The sequence below is a fragment of the Festucalex cinctus genome, chromosome 7, assembly GCF_051991245.1.
Source record: "Festucalex cinctus isolate MCC-2025b chromosome 7, RoL_Fcin_1.0, whole genome shotgun sequence".
Taxonomy (NCBI): Eukaryota; Metazoa; Chordata; class Actinopteri; order Syngnathiformes; family Syngnathidae; genus Festucalex; species Festucalex cinctus.
Window position 1 is genome coordinate 84,342 of NC_135417.1, and position 16,607 is coordinate 100,948.

The following is a 16,607-nucleotide window of genomic DNA, read 5'->3' on the forward strand; positions in this document are numbered from 1 at the left end:
TTAACTCATCTTTCAAGGCAAAAATTGAAAAGATAAGGAGAAAAGAAGCTTTTTGTGAAAATACATTTTCTCCCCAACAGTGACTTTTACACTAATATTTTTTTGTTTAGTGATGCGCTGTGAATTAGATTTAATGTGACAAATGCTCTGATCATTCACGTCATCCTTGAAAACGTTCTATTTCATCAGATTCCGTTATGTTACTTTGTAATTCCATACACCGGCAGCCCATTGAAAAAAGATACAATGCTGCCATCTGTTGGCCATTGTTAGTGGGTGTTTTTGATTTCACAACCCATTGACCAGGCAGCGCTCCACTTAGACATTGCACTGCCTATTGATTTAAAAAACAAACAAACAAACAAACAAAAACAAAAAAACGTCATTTAACGTTTATGGCGGCATACATCGTGATTTAACTCATCGTTATTAAACGTTTTTGGCAGTAAAAGAGTTAATGTCTTGTTTCTCCGAATCTGTTGCAAGTATTTGTACTTTGTTACTTCTCACCACTGAAACACACACACACGCATTCTTTGATAATTTTTTAGAAGCGCTCTTCTCTTTGAATGAACTCTGGTGCGCATCCCCCGCAGCAGACAGTCACGATGCGACTTTCACATGAAAGCCCACTATGCTTGTTGTGGATGTGTGCGCGTGTGCGTGTGTGTGTATGGACAGACAGCAATTAAGTGGGAACATCCCAGTGGGACCAGTATTGCCGACTCCATCAATCACGCCGCAAACCGCTGGAATGTCTGCAGGGATGTGCTGGCGTGTGCGCCGCACTCTCTCACTTTGTTGTGATCGCTCAGGAGAGTGCAAGTGTGCGTTTGATTTTCGTAGTTGTTTGGGCTAGTGGAAAGCACACTTTCTAATGTCACTGTTGTGTTTGAAAAGCGTCATTTTATAGCAGGCTTCGCCAATCCTGGGCCTCGAAGGCCAGAGTCCTGCAGGTTTTAGATACTTCCGCCTACCAAAACACCTGATACGAAACATCAGCATCATTATCAGGCATGCTGATATGACTCACATGTGTTAGTGGGCAGAAACATCTCAAACCTGCAACCCCCGAGGACCCGGATTGGGGAAGCCTGGTTTATAGGAGAACTTTGTGGGTTCAGTGTAAAACACACAGGAGAATTTACACAGCCTTATTTGGATGGATGGATGGATGGATGGATGGATGGATGGATGGATGGATAGATAGATAGATAGATAGATAGATATTGAAAAAAAGTCATATCTTGTTGAGAACCAGTTCCCAATAATGTTTACTTGCTTGAAGTTTCTGCTTCTTGATTATTCTAAAAAATAAATAAATTAATTAATTAATTAGAATCAATGAATTGCTGCTACTTGGTGAGGTCACCAAAGTCTCTGTTGTGATTCAGCCAGGAGAAAAAACAACCAGCACTGTAAAGAATACGGAAGTGTGGAACTGCCAATGTGGAGGAAACATTTTTGACTGGCGAGTACGTTCTAACGTATTTGCGAGTATACTCGAACATATTTAAACACATTTGTGTGTACTCGCAAATATGTTCAAACATACTCGCAAGCACGTTTCATTATACTCGCAAATACGTTCGAACATATTTGTGAGTACATTCAAGAGTACTTGCAGGCTAAATGCTACAAACATAGCATATTTTGCCATAGTGCTACGGGATATAATCATGTGCAAATCAATACCCTGTTGCATTATGGGAAAAAAAATGTTTAACGTAAATCATGCACTGCAGACATAATAATAAATCATAAACGTTATGTATAAAAATGTTTTTGACTCAATTTTTCAACGTACTGGTATAATGTGGGCCAAATGCTTATCAAAGTGTTTTGTTTTTTTCACTCATTATTATTATGGGAAAATATGCTACGTTTGTAGCATTTACCTTACAAGTAGGTTTGAATGTACTCGCCAGTTTACTCCATATTTGCATTTCCACGCTTCCATAGAACAGGTCTCACAGCACTGGAAAATGTAGAATTCATGATCCCCATCCATTGTCTTGACCGCTTATTCCTCACAAGGGTCGCGGGGGTGCTGGAGCCCATCCCAGCTGGCTTTGGGCAGTAGGCGGGGGACACCCTGGACTGGTTGCCAGCCAATCGCAGGGCACACAGAGACAGATATCCATCCACACTCACAAGCAATTCAATTCGGAGCCCCCAATTAACCTGCCATGCATGTCTTTGGAATGTGGGAGGAGACCGGAGTACCCGGAGAAGACCCACGCGGGCACGGAGAGAACATGCAAACTCCACCCGGGAAGGCTGGAGCCTGGACTCGAACCCAAGTCCTCAGAACTGGGAGGCAGACGTACTAACCAGTCATCCACCGTGCCACCACTCATGATATACAGTATAGTGGTAATTATGTTGAATTGTTCAACACTCAATTATGTACAGTTTCTGTCACACCTGTTGACGTGTAATATGTATTCATAATACTTGTAACAAATTATAGATATTAAAATCATGAAACGTGCTAATCACATGATGCAAATCCAAGCGGTATAAATATGGATCATTTGTTTGTAAACTGTGTGAAACAAGTCTACAGCGTCCAAGTAAGGACGGGACAAAAGTGTCTCTGTGACGGCTGTGCACCGCTCTCAATACAGGTCAACTTATTTCTGGAGCCGCGGGCTCTCGTTAGAGTGCTGGAATACACTACTTGTACTCATCACACAAATACAACATTGCTTTCATTGTGCGTGAGTGTGTATGCGTGTGTGTGTGTGCGTGTGTTTTAAGCTGAGTGTGGTGATATGAAGGGGTTAAAGCAGGGAAGTGCTGGAGCCAGAGAGATTGACCCAGACATGACCTGACTATGAGAACATGGCTACTCGTATTCACACACACACACAAAAAATGGCGGAAAGACAATTGCATCATGACCCGTCTTTAATGTCTACTACCACTAATGATATTATTTTCACTCCACACATTCATGTATCAGAATAAAGTACCATTCTTATTTCTATGCAACGTTGCAAGAATATGATGTTTTTAAAAGCGCAGAAAATCTCGGGGTTGCCAACAACTTCCTGGCATTTGGCCAATCAGATATCACCGTGTTGCCGCTTTGGAAGCACATTAGCCGTGAAAAACACTCCGCAGTGGGCCGGATTCAGAAGCGGTCATGTGTGTGTGTGTTGTGGTGTTTTTTCTGGAAGTGGTAACGACTTGTACACGCCGACGCCGCTCTGAGAGTACCACACTTAACCGTCATTAAGTCCTAAACGACGTCAGTCCAGTTCCACTGCACCTCTGTTAGTGCGACTGGAAAAATGGCTCCAAAATTTCACACCGCAGGATAATCGCTCAGAATTGGCGTCGGAGGCATCCAATAATCTGAACTTTAATGAGAAGTAGGGAATAAGTTTTAAAAATCGACCCAATTATCGTTGTGTGTGTATTTGTCTTAAATGGAAATGCAGCGCTAGCTTTCATTAAATGTCCGCTTACAATCAGTCAAAGTGGTGACCACACACTTTATAATTTGCCATCAAAAATATTGAATATTTAACTTTTGCAATTTCATTTCATGGATGACAAATCGATCTTTATACCCGATAATCTGACCTTTGCTGATGTTAAGCGGAATGGTGAAATTGGGTTAACATTGGCTCAAATTCGAGCAATTTTGCACTTCATGGATTGGCCCGTCTTGGTGCTGACCAGACACATAATGATTTGTTATCATAAATATTAAATAGATTTTACATTTGTGATTTCCAATCCGAAAAGAGGGATGAAAAAAACATCCTGTCATTATACCACCCACACTTAAGGATAATCACTCAGGATCTTTGTCGACTTTGATTGGAAAAAGCGAATGGTGCTCAACAAGGGCCCAATTATCATTATGTGTATACTTAACAGAGAAATAGTCCACAACGGAATGCTAACATTAATTTACTGGAAATGATCTTCCTTGTACGTACCCCCCTAGTCCGTATTGCACTTTAATTGTACCATTTCTACTCCATGACACCAACCTTTTTCAGTCCACCATTTCCATGACAACCAATAACAGCTAACCTTTACGGTTCACCACATAAAGCTGTCATCAGGTGGCCTCATTAGTTGTTGGTTTTTTTTTCCATCCACCTGTCCAACCCCCCGGCCTTCATGCAGCTGCTGAGGCTTCACACACGCACATCTCCACGATCTTGGCGAACTCATCAAGTTGATCTCGAGTCAGTGGAGACGAGCCAAAGCGCGGCGTGAACACGAGACAGACTAGAGCTGAGGTCATCTGGCCTTTACGCCTCTTCTCTCTGTCCCTCAATAAATAACCAAACGCGGCACACACATTCACCCGTTCGCTTTGACGTACGCGAGGGAGCGTCCGCCGAGGGCCGTAAAAGCGGGAGATGTATGTGGCGGTGAGGCGAGGCGAGGCGAGAAGACAGCTGATAAGCGAGCGTTAGTTGGTGATGTCACCGCGTCTGAGATCATTTTGACATATTTCACGACAAGCGCCTGTCCATGCAGCTGTGTGCGTGCGAGTGTGTGTTTTACTGGGAAAAAATGAGATTTTAGTAATCCTGATCTCTAATAAAGTGACAAAGTAATTCTGAAATCATAATGTTCTATAATGTCTTTTAACATTACAAATTAGGCCCCAACCGTTTGACCAGCTGGACGATATACTGTAAGCTCTTTTAGCTCTTTGTTAATATGTTAAAAACCAAAAAATTAAAATAAAAAAAAAAAATTGATTTTTGCTGATTTTTTTTTGTAACAACAAAGGACAAAAACAATGACAATCAAATATTCCCATCCAAAACAAAATCAGCAAAAAAAAATTGGCCAATCTTTGCTGTTGTAAAATTACAAATACAAAAGGACAAAGTATTGTTGTTAATTAAGGGACCAAAAGAGAAGGTATAATCTTTTTTAAAGATTTCTTTTTTATTATTAATTGGCCAATAAATTAGTAGATAAATATTGGAATCAGCATTGACAGAAAAAAAAAAAAAAAATGCCATGGTAGCGACTGAAGTATTTGCCCAATGTGGAGCTTGAACCCACAACCCTGAGATTAAGAGTCTCATGCTCTACCAACTGAGCTAGCCAGGCTGGTTTTTCACATCACCTGTCAAAAGTACCAACTTCGACCTGTGAGTGTGAGAGGCAGAGTAAATAATAAAGGTAGTCCAGTTTTTTACTTCCAGCTTTGGAGGTAGTAACTGTGACAGCAAAGCAAATGGGAGAAAGGGGACTGCAGAAGGAGCATACTGCTGTGAAGTCTGCTACAGTCTCTGTTGGTAGGGGCTCCTGGAACTTCTCTGATCAAGTCGTCTCTAGTACCCACTAAGGCTTCCTAAATGGTATTCGCCCAACATGGGGCTCAAACCAACGACCCTGAGATGAGGAGTCTCATGCTCTACTGACTGAACTAGCCTGGCTGTCTCAGAGGGTTTGCCTGTCAACCAGTTCCAGCAGGGAATCTAAATTGGAAGCCCTCTCCCAGCGTCGGAGGTTGTAACAGTGGAGGGACATCTGTTACGGCTTGTTTGCCAGTGTTATGTGTGTAAAGTACCAAAGACTGAGGGAGAGCCACTCTTCTGATCCACAGTGATTGTCTCTCATACCTAAAGTGTCCGAAAACATATCCGCCCAACGTGGGGCTTGAACCCACGACCCTGAGATTAAGAGTCTCATGCTCTACCAACTGAGCTAGCCAGGCTGGCTTCAAATCTTTTCACATCACCTGTCAATCAGTTTCTGCAGGGAATGTACGCGTGTTTCAGCTTCAAAGAAGCTGCCGAGTGGGCAGGCAGAATACGGCATTCTAAACCTCTAATACAGTTTGGTCTCCAGTGTTTATGTGAAGTCCTTTTCTCCCAGCATGAGATATCTCTGTTACGGCTTGTTCGCCAGTCTTTTATATGAAAAGTACCCACAGAATGAGGGAGAGACACTCTACTAATCAACAGTGATTGTTTCTCATACCCAAAGTGTCCAAAAAGCTGTTCACCCAACATGGGGCTTGAAGATTAAGTCTCATGCTCTACCAGCTGAGCTTGGCAGGCTGTAGTTTTGTAGTCTTTTCACATCATCTGTCAAAAATGGCAACTTCGACCTGGGAGAAAGGTGTTATCTCTCATATCCAACATAGTTGCCCGTGTCTCCGCCCAACGTGGGGCTCGAACCCACGACCCTGAGATTAAGAGTCTCATGCTCTACCGACTGAGCTAGCCGGGCTGCTGTGAGTGCTTTGTCCGTGCCTGTCAACAGTGGTAACCCACTCTGTGCTGCGTGTGAGAAAGGTACCAACATGGTATGGAAGTGACGGAGGAAGCAGTAACAGCTTTGGAGGTAGTAACAGTGGTGGGATGGCAATTGTGTGAAGGGGATTGCAGAAAGGCCGAATGCACTTCTGAGTCTAATGTCTGTTTCAGTCGGTTCTCGTGTTTGTTGGTCAAGGGACCTTGCACTTCCTGATCCAAAATGATACTTGGTAACCAATAAGTTGTCCAGACCCTGAGACTAAGAATCTCATCTTCTACCAACAGTTAGCCGGGTTTGTTATCCTTGCATCTTTTTACACTGTGGTCAAATGCATTGACCACAGGCAATTTCCTTGCCCTTGAGGTAGCCTTAGTGATGGGATTAGCAGCTGTGTTGAAATTGATCACAAAAGCCGTAATGTGGCCATGAAGTCGAGCACCCTCTCAAAATGTATGAATTTTAATTGAATGCAGCTCAGTGATTGGCTGAAACTTGTTCAAAGGAACCTTAGCGATTGGATTGAACTTGGATCAATGTTGGTGGCAGTTCAGCAAGCACAGCATTCTCACAATTTTTTTGTGGAAGGAAGCTTAGTGATTGGATGAATGTTGGTCGAAGGAAGCTCATTGATTGGATGAACTGTAGTAGAGGGAAGCTTGGAGATTGGACGAATCTTGCTTGAAGAAATTTACTTAAAGTTGACGTGTGTTATAATAGTTTTAAATATATACGGTGTTTCTATGTACATGGATTTTCACCTTTCCCAGGTGGGTTTGGAACATATCCTATCATATCTGGGTGTTCGCTGTACACATAAGATTTACCTTTGTAAAGGGTAGCTGTTATTATAATGAACCCTGTTAATGAGGGTGTAGCACACCCACTGTAATGAAGTTGCTGCAGGACGCGTTCCCCGAATCCAAAGTTCCAAAGCAAACAGAGAAAATGTTCTGGCCCGCTTACAGGAAGGAAGGAAGGAAGTGTAACAACGAGCAGAACAGGAAGTAATCTGTCTGAAAAAGTGAAAAAAGACGCGTGTGCTCGTCACTCGTCTTCGCAAAGCGTGTGAACTGTGCCGCGGGAAAGAATCCGGAGTCCGGAGAGAAATGAAGCACGAATCCTCCTCCTGCGAATGTGTTTGAGCAGCTGCTTTATGCTTCAGCAAACACCTCCAAGTGGACACTGGCAAACTCACCGATTTGCGCGGACTGATGCCCTTCATTTCTGAGGAACTTGAACTTGGATTCGGACGATGTGCGCAGTTTTTTAAAAGACAACTGATTAAATTAGAACGTTATACAACAATGTTTAGCACTTGGACAGCATTTTTACAGTCTGTTATTATTAAAGTCAAGCCGTGTTTATCGCGGTTGTGGTCATTCTGCACCTTCAAACAACTGCTACTTTAACACATACAAACAGAGCATAAAACACTTCACAGGCATACATTCTCTCTCACCAACTGTTGGAGTTTAGTTGGGGACCTTATCTACCTCTTCTTCTTGCTGTTTATTACGTTTCAGCTCTTCCGGTAGAGCCCACGCTGCCCGGCATGCTGTGGTACAATATGGTACTACAATGAAGGCATGCAACTTCAAATTTGGACTTGCCTAAAAAATAATTGGTTCACAATCCCCAGTATCGCAGAGGTGTGAACAAGGAATGGTGATATACGGGGGGAACACTCCATTTAGTAATTTATGACATTGTTGCAGGAAATTGTGGTGACAGCAGCACATATAATAGAAATATATATATTTTTTTTTACAAGACACAATGTAATCAGATAGGCCTGACAAAACTTATATGCGATATTTAATGATTTATTGTCAGCCGTTGGAAAAACTCTGAACGCTAGCGTGTTAAACAAAATAGCTAACATGTTACAGATGTGTGTGTGCAGGGCAGAGAGTGTTAGATTTATGGCACGTGGGATAAAACAGTTCTAAGTTAGATAAATAAGTAATATACTGTGGATGTGTCTCGCCCACTCTCGCTCTCTGCGGGACACACTGCTGTCTTTGTTCCCATTGAGCAAACACACGCTCACACTTCATAGGATGTGTCTTTGAAATAATACGCCGCGTATTCTTCGGGCCACACGTGTGCGCGCTAAGCGCTCGCATCCTTTCACACGAGCGAACGTGCAAACAAGCTTAAAGCGGCTCCTCATAAATAAGCCTCGCTGCCAAAGTGTCAACGCTGCCAGTGTGTTTTGTGCCCCGGCCGACGTGTTCTCGTACTCGTTTCTCGGGCCCGCTGCGTCCTATCAGGATTAGCCTGGAATGTACGCACTTCCTCTCGCCGTCTGACCATCCGCCGCCCCGCCGTGTGCGCGCTTTGTCAGGCAAACTGCATTTCAGCTGACGTTTAACGAATATACAGGGAGCTCATGTTTGCTGCGGAGGTTATATTATATTTACAGGCCCACCAGGGATGAGTGAAAATATAGAGACAAAAAAATGTAATACAGTATGACTTCTTTTTTTTTTTCATCCATCCAACACATCGTAGCCTCCTGTTGTGTTTGTTTCACAACAATGTTCATGGGTCAATGTGACTCGTTTTAATGTTTAATCATCAAGAAATATCACATAACACAACGCTATGATTGAAATATTTAAAAAAAACGAAGATTAGCAGTAGGGGTGGGAGAAAGAAATCGATGTTGCAATATATTGTTGCACTGTCTGTTGCAATAAATTATCGATACACTGACGGTAGATATCGATGTAATGAGTCCAGTTGTGCAGTGTTATGTTATAAATGTTTATGCACCTTAACTTCTCTCACTTTACAATGTTTACAGTTATAACTTTGTACATTGTACAAAGTTTTGGCATTGAATAAATGCGTAATTAGACATTTTCCTTTTTATGGGCATTCGTTAGCTTTTTCAGTCACATATCGTGATATATTGCAATTTATTTATTTTTTTGACAATACAGGACTGTCTCAGAAAATTAGAATATTGTTATAAAGTCCTTTCTTTTCTGTAATGCAATTAAAAAACAAAAATGTCATACATTCTTGATTCATTACAAATCAACTGAAATATTGCAAGCTTTTTATTATTTTAATATTGCTGAATATGGCTTACATCTTAAACAAAACTCAAATATCCTATCTCAAAATATTAGAACATCATGAAAAAGTATATTATTAAGCTATTCAACTAATCATTTGAATTGCCTTTAACTATTGAAACACCTGCAAGTGTTTCCAAGTGAATCCAGAATGTATAACATTTTTGTTTTTTTAATTGCATTACAGAAAATAAAGGAGTTTATCACAATATTCTAATTTTCTGAGACAGTCCTGTATATCAAAAATCACAGATATCGTGTATCATGATATAATCGATATCGTGAGCCAAATATCGTCACAGTATCGAATCGTGGTTTACCGTATCGTCCCACCCCTAATTAGCTGACAAAAATTTGAATTTTTTTTTTCTAGATTTTCCTAAAGGGGTCAATTTGACCCGCAACAAAAGGAGGGTTAAATAAATACATTTAAAGACCCTGTAAAGTGAAAAAGTTTCTAAATACATTATACATGTTTGAAGGGAATTGCTGAAAGCAAAAGCAGACTAAGAACTATGTAGCACTCAATTGTGGAGATATATATTAAACTGTTTTTGATCTTATCGGTATTCAGGATTTTTGGGGGACATGGCTAAACTTGGGTCATGGTAGGCCCCACCAGGAGTTTTCCCCTCTATATAAAAACTGAAGCCCCTTCAACCACATCAACTTTTATCCAAGTCAATTGCTAGCAGCTAGCTTGCTAGCAGCTAGCAAGGACTGTGCCCACAGCAGAGAATACAAGTTGATTTTTTTTACAATTTATAGGCTACATTCTGTTTTGTTGTCAATTAAAAAATACTTTTTTGGCACGCTTAACTCTACTGCAGTGAAATACAGAATATAGATTTATATTAACTCAGTAGCTCCCAAAAACGTATAAATACGTCATATTTTAAATGTTTTAAGTGTCCCAAAGACGTATTTATAGGTTGTTGTTGTTGTTGTTGTTGTTTTTTATGCCAGAGCATAGAGAAGGCTTTGATGCAGTCTCTCTACTGCAGAAAATGGTTGAGTGGCAGCAGAGTATAAGGCCATGGCCATGTTAAAACAAGCTGATTTCCCCACAGTTCTAAGCAGAATTGTGAAAAACAATGAAATTTAACTATGTTCTATTGCTCATTGCTGCACAGGGGAAACAGATAGGAATATACTTTTTTTTTTGCTGATAAAAGAAGAGACTCTAATCTCTCTTTTGGTATGTTCCATATTTTTATAGCAATAGAACATAATATTTCGCGGGCCTTGAAAAATCAGTCAAAAAACACTTAAGAGAAAATGGTTGGGAGTGAATGAGTTAACTTTACAGGGACACGAGTGGCGCTAGCTCATGGGTTAGCAGCCTTGACTTTTAAACTGCTGGTTAACACTCTTGACTCGCAACACTGGGGACAGTGGTCAAACTAGATAACCACGGATACATCTTTATATACTGTACTGATTTAAAAAAAAAAATGCTTAAAAATTTGTGATATTGTGGCGGCGCGAACAATGAATATAGCAAGAGTTCACTATTTGTACACAAGACATTAAAAACTTAATTTTACATCATTTGTCCGCTTTATTGCACACATTATTTCTTGAAGATGACCTTATAACGCAGACAACTAGTCACGCTTTGATTCTTCCTAAACTCGGGCAAATTCACTTCATGATGACGATTTATGCTGTGAATAGCAGCCTTATTTTCAAGTGGGAATGAAGTCCAGCGAGCTCACATACATCACTGAAGCAAAGTCACCGGGCCTCTAATCATCACGGCAGACTTTCCTGATGATCATTAGCGGCTTCCCAAGTACATTTTTCATTTTCCACATTAGCAAAATGACGCTGCCTTCCTTTCTACAGCCAGCGAGATCCGAGTGAGTCCTTGTCATCAGTGCGCTGCGAGACATGATAAAGAACACATTCAGCTGCAGCTCACGCACAAATACACGCGCATGAGTTGTGCTCCTGTGGTCTTCTTTAAGTCCAGTTGCTCTCCCATGACCGCCTCATGTACCTGGAGACCTCTCTGTCTCGGACCCCCGTCTGCGCTTCCGTGTTTGTGTCTGCTTTACTGTCTTGTCCCAATCGGACCGTGTCAGTATGAGACGTGTCATGTTAGTAATAATGTCAACAGTGGCATGTCAGTTAAAACAATATCAGTAAGAACTGTAAGAAACAACTTCGGTTAGCTTTTTTTTTTCCAGAGCAAAAATATAACTAGCTGTTTTTCATTGTCTGTAAGGTCAGTTGTGTCCACTTTATTTCTAAAGCACATTTTATAAATAAGCGTTTACAAAGTGCTGCACATTGAGATCCGCACACTATCATACACATTAAATTGAGTAAAACAACTATAAAAATAAAAAAAACAGCCAATAAAATGCTAAAATACAATATGTAAAATAAAATAAAAAATACAAAAATAAAAAAAATAAAAAAACGAAACGACCCAGAGGACCTCACAATTCACGTTGAACTAAATGACAAAGAAAAAGAGTGGATCTTAAGACGAGACTGAAAAGACTCAACTGTTGTTTTTCTTTTTTTCGGTCAAACTATAGCTGAAACTGCCTTGTGCTTATGACAGCCTTAAAACACAACCGCCCAACATGGGACTCGAACCCACGACCCTGAGATTAAGAGTCTCATGCTCTACCGACTGAGCTAGCCAGGCTGGCTGACAAGACCTGGAATTAGCCGACCTCACAGTGTATAACCAGTCGGACGCCATAGTTACAGTTCGATAAATACTACTTCCTATGCGTGTTTGTTCTCATTCATAGACATATTCATACTTTCAGTGCATTGCTTTGCAGGTGAATGCATGCTTGGATATGAGCTGTATTCACTGAGAGTACTGTGTACATATGTATGTGTGTGTGTGTGCGTGTGGAATGCAGCATGTATTTGATTTATGGCCTAAACGCTGCCAGGGTTTGGGAGTGCTGAGATAAATTGTGTAACAGGAACTACTAAACTAACAATAGCTCGAGTTTTAAATGGTAGTTTGTCTCAGTGACAGTAAATCTTCAAATGAGCGCCATCACAATACACAAGAACACTTTTAGTGGCACGTTGCTTAGTAGACAGTACGTCCCCATTTACTGTCACTCATATTGACCTACATGAGCCCGGCTAGCTCAGTCGGTAGAGCATGAGACTCTTAATCTCAGGGTCGTGGGTTCGAGCCCCACGTTGGGCGTTTGTCTTTTGCAAATGAATGATTGTGTCCAATCAGACCCTGTTTGTGAGCTTCACTTGTATTGTTAGCATGTAACTTAATTTTCTCATTTGCACCAATTTTATATCATTTTACAGACTGTGTGTGTTTGGTTGCGCTTGCTACTACCCCCGTGTCCATGGCAACAGCGGCGTGGTCAAGTGAAGTTGAAGTGAAAGTAGCAAAGAAAGAAATGCAGTATTTGGGGAGAATCTTAATAGTTGAACAGTGGAGACTTTGTGTTGTGTTTACAATCTTTTACACGCGCACACATAGGGCTGTGCAATGAATCAAAATTCAATTACAATTTCAATTATTACACTCCACAATTACAAAATCAGCATAATCGTTAAAAGATGATTATTAATACTAATTTTTGAGTTGTTTTTTTTTTATTTATACATTTGCACCTTTTTTAAATTTTAAAATAATTTAATAAATGTTGTTTCATTTAAAAGAAAGTTGCATAATTATAGTGTTTCAAATAATTGTATTTGTCTTAAAAAAATGTATTTCTTTTTTATGTTCAAGCATTTTCTTGTTTTGTACCAAAATATAAGTAAATGTCCTTCTGCACAGTGCACATTCTGCACTTCAACATAAATAAATAAATATTTATTATTATAATTATATATTAGAAATTGTGTTTGGTCAAAAAGGAACTTACATATTTATAGTATTTTTATTTATTTATTTATTTATTTATTTATTTATTTATTTATTTATTTATACATATTTATAGCATTTCTGTTTCTTTTTTAGTTGGTCTTACTATTTTTTAAACGCTTAAACATTATCTTGTTTTGTACCAAAAGTAAATAATCGTCTGAATAATCGTGATTTCAATTATTACCAAAATAGTCGTGATTATTATTTTTTCCATAATTGAGCAGGCCGCAAATGCACTTTCAGCACTGCTTCAGGATCATGTGTATAGCTGTGTTTGTGTCAGCTACTGCAAGCAAGCCCGGCTAGCTCAGTCGGTAGAGCATGAGACTCTTAATCTCAGGGTCGTGGGTTCGAGCCCCACGTTGGGCGATTGAATTTCTTGCTGGATGATGTATGATAAAATTCACCAGATATCCAAAAATACTCGCTGGCAGTGTGCCTGTGAAAAATTCTCAGTCACCCGGTTCATGGTTAGCTACAAAAGTTAAATCGAGGTGACTTCCTGTTTGTACCTCATGTCTCTCCGCTGATTGGCTGTTATTGAGACGTCTTTCCACCAGGTCAATGAACAACTTGGTATGCGAAATGGAAGAGTCCAGTTTCAACTCTTGTGGATTCCAGGGAACCAGAGGCGGGCAGAATAGTCAAAATAGAGAAATAATGTCTTGAAATAAGACCACTGTTATTTTAGAAGAAAATAACCAAAGTAAAATAATGTAAAAGGCAGTCCTTCAAATAATGACTTGAGCACGAAAATGAATGGACTCAGTGGGGAGAAAAACTACACAAGTACAGCGGAACTGGTCAGTAACTTGTTTGTTTATCCTTTGTTAATCAGAGCATGAACATCAACCTCACATATTTTGCAGCCAACTCAAACAATAATAAATTAAACCTTCATAAGATAACACAAATGAAGGCAACTTCAGACACGAGAAAGGGTCTTAAATTCACTTTCTTCCTTGACACTTGTAAAACAATCCAAGTGACTCACCAGGCAGCGATTACGTAGGAAAAAAAAAAATCAACATTTTCTCAAGTTTGTGGCAGCCGAATTGTGGACTTGAGAAACTGCAAACTCATCCACTTGCAAACATTTCTGTAGAGCATAAAACTACAAATGACAAGAAGATAAGTGTCCTTGTAAGGTTGATGGCAGTTGGCCCTAAAAAGCAACTGCCCAACGTGGGGCTCGAACCCACGACCCTGAGATTAAGAGTCTCATGCTCTACCGACTGGCTAATAATGAGCTAGCATTTACACCCACAGATAAATACTAATTTTAGCATTCCTGGCAAGCTCAGCCAGTACCACGCAAGACTTTTGAGCCCCTCATTTTTTTTGCTCACATGGTGAAAGAGAGTTGGATTTCAGGGTTGTGGGTTCGTGCGCGTGTGTGCGTGTACATTTTTTAGTAAGCAAGCTGACATATGTACACTGTATGTACAGCTGCAAATGCAGTTTGTATGTGTGTATGTTTTGTGTCTGCGCGTGTGTCAGTCAGCTTTGTAAACGTCGTCTCTGATGTGGCCGACTGTATTTAGACAGAGTTCAGAGCGCATGAGGAAGTTGATGTGTGAGTGCACATTGTGTACCACCAGACATGAAACCCTTTTGCGCCATTTTACGGTAATCCAAAACACTTTTTGAGCAGACCACCGTACAGTTTTCTGCATATTGTGTGCGCGTTGGCGCTTGCAGGGCGTTTCTGTCCAGAGAGAAAATATCCCGGACGACCACGGGAATGAATCCGCCCGCTAAACCACACCCAGCGAGCGGGCGAGCATTGAAGTTGTGGTCTTCGGTGTCGCTCACTCGCTCACCCTTTGTGCGTCTGTCTGCGTTCCAACACGACTACACTACTTGTTTTAGGTTACATGAGCACATACTTATGATTTTTAAACATACATGATACACTAGAAAGTGTAACATCTGGAAGTAGATCGCAGAGGATATATTTGTCCAATCTTCGATGCTTTCGACCAATGTTCATCCAAATGCTAAGCTAGGATTGTTTTACTTTTTGAAGTGTTCGAAGAAAATACTCGCCCAACGTGGGGCTCGAACCCACGACCCTGAGATTAAGAGTCTCATGCTGTACCGACTGAGCTAGCCGGGCTTGGTGCTTGTACCCCTTTTCGCACTGCTTATCAAAGCCTCCCTTTGCAATGCATTTTTTTTTTCTTTTTTTTTCTTTTTTTCTTTTCTTTCTGGATTGAGGTGACATGTTTTAAATGGTCATACTTGAGAATTCCACAGTTTCGGTAAAGGTCTAGTGACACAAAGAAGCCCAGAGACAGACTTTGAGAAATCATGAGACCAAAGGGTTTGTTATTATTAGTGTTGTTCCAATACCGTTTTTTTGGCCCCCGATATTGATTCCGATACCCAGCTTTGCAGTATCGGCCGATACCGATACCATACCGATACCTAAGGGTCTGTTTTCTCAACATGAAAAAGCTGTCCTGCCATTGGTTCAGAGCCTTCAAGGGCCAATAGGATTTCTTAGATTGGCATGCAGTGAACATGTAACACATCATTGAAGGTCGTGCACGAGCAAGACATAAGATGCTGAATCCAAAGTCTGATGTAAGTGTTAGAAATAATGGTATCGGCATGTTACTTGTAAGTACTTACCGATACCACTTTTTTTAATGCAGTATCAACACTAGTTATTATTAACTCTTTCACCGCCAAAAACGTTTAATAAAGATTAGTAAAATCATGATGTATGCCACCATAAACGTTAAATGACGTCAACTACGTTTTTTGTTTTTTTTAATAGATCAATGGGAAATGCAACATCTAAGTGGAGCGCTGCCTGGTCAATGGGCTGTGGGATCAAAAACACCCACTGACTATGGTATCTCTTTTCTATGGGCTGCCGGTGTATGAAATTACAATGAAACATGAGGGAATCTGATGAAATCAAACGTTTTCAAGGATGATATGAATGATCAAAGCCTTTGTCACATTAAACCTAATTCACAGAGCATCACTAACCAAAAACATTTGTGTCACAGTTGTGGAGAAAATCTTCTCACAAAAATCTTGTTTTCAACTTTTCATTTCAATTTTCACTAAATGCCACTCAAATTACCTATTTTGAAATGTTGATTACTATAGAATGGAATAACGTAGAAACGTACTTTTTTTCTAATGAATGAATGAATGCAATATTTCATTTAGTACCCACATTGTATATGTAGTAAAAGCAAACAATATTCTTTTTGCCTTGAAAGATGAGTTAAAATGCTCAAAATTGGCTGGCACTGTGGGAGTTTTTTTTTTTTTTTTTTGATAACGTGTGGCAGTAAAAGAGTTAAACATATGACATTTTGAAGTTTCTTTCCCAACACTGAACCTAAATAAACCACAAAGTTGTTCTTTTC

General features: G+C 40.2%; 1 protein-coding gene and 7 non-coding genes across 8 annotated transcripts in view; 3 read left to right on the plus strand and 5 right to left on the minus strand.

Annotated features, from left to right (window-relative positions):
* LOC144022325 (protein PTHB1-like) overlaps window positions 1-16,607 on the plus strand; it is a 93,285-nt gene that overhangs the window by 70,913 nt on the left and 5,765 nt on the right. The gene's annotated exons all lie outside the window — the stretch shown is intronic.
* On the minus strand, window positions 5,025-5,097 carry trnak-cuu (transfer RNA lysine (anticodon CUU)). The gene has a single exon. It is a non-coding gene; the product is annotated as a tRNA-Lys (tRNA).
* On the minus strand, window positions 5,635-5,707 carry trnak-cuu (transfer RNA lysine (anticodon CUU)). Its single transcript has one exon. It is a non-coding gene; the product is annotated as a tRNA-Lys (tRNA).
* On the minus strand, window positions 6,153-6,225 carry trnak-cuu (transfer RNA lysine (anticodon CUU)). The gene has a single exon. It is a non-coding gene; the product is annotated as a tRNA-Lys (tRNA).
* trnak-cuu (transfer RNA lysine (anticodon CUU)) lies at window positions 11,928-12,000 on the minus strand. Its single transcript has one exon. It is a non-coding gene; the product is annotated as a tRNA-Lys (tRNA).
* Window positions 12,456-12,528, plus strand: trnak-cuu (transfer RNA lysine (anticodon CUU)). Its single transcript has one exon. It is a non-coding gene; the product is annotated as a tRNA-Lys (tRNA).
* trnak-cuu (transfer RNA lysine (anticodon CUU)) lies at window positions 13,512-13,584 on the plus strand. Its single transcript has one exon. It is a non-coding gene; the product is annotated as a tRNA-Lys (tRNA).
* On the minus strand, window positions 15,262-15,334 carry trnak-cuu (transfer RNA lysine (anticodon CUU)). Its single transcript has one exon. It is a non-coding gene; the product is annotated as a tRNA-Lys (tRNA).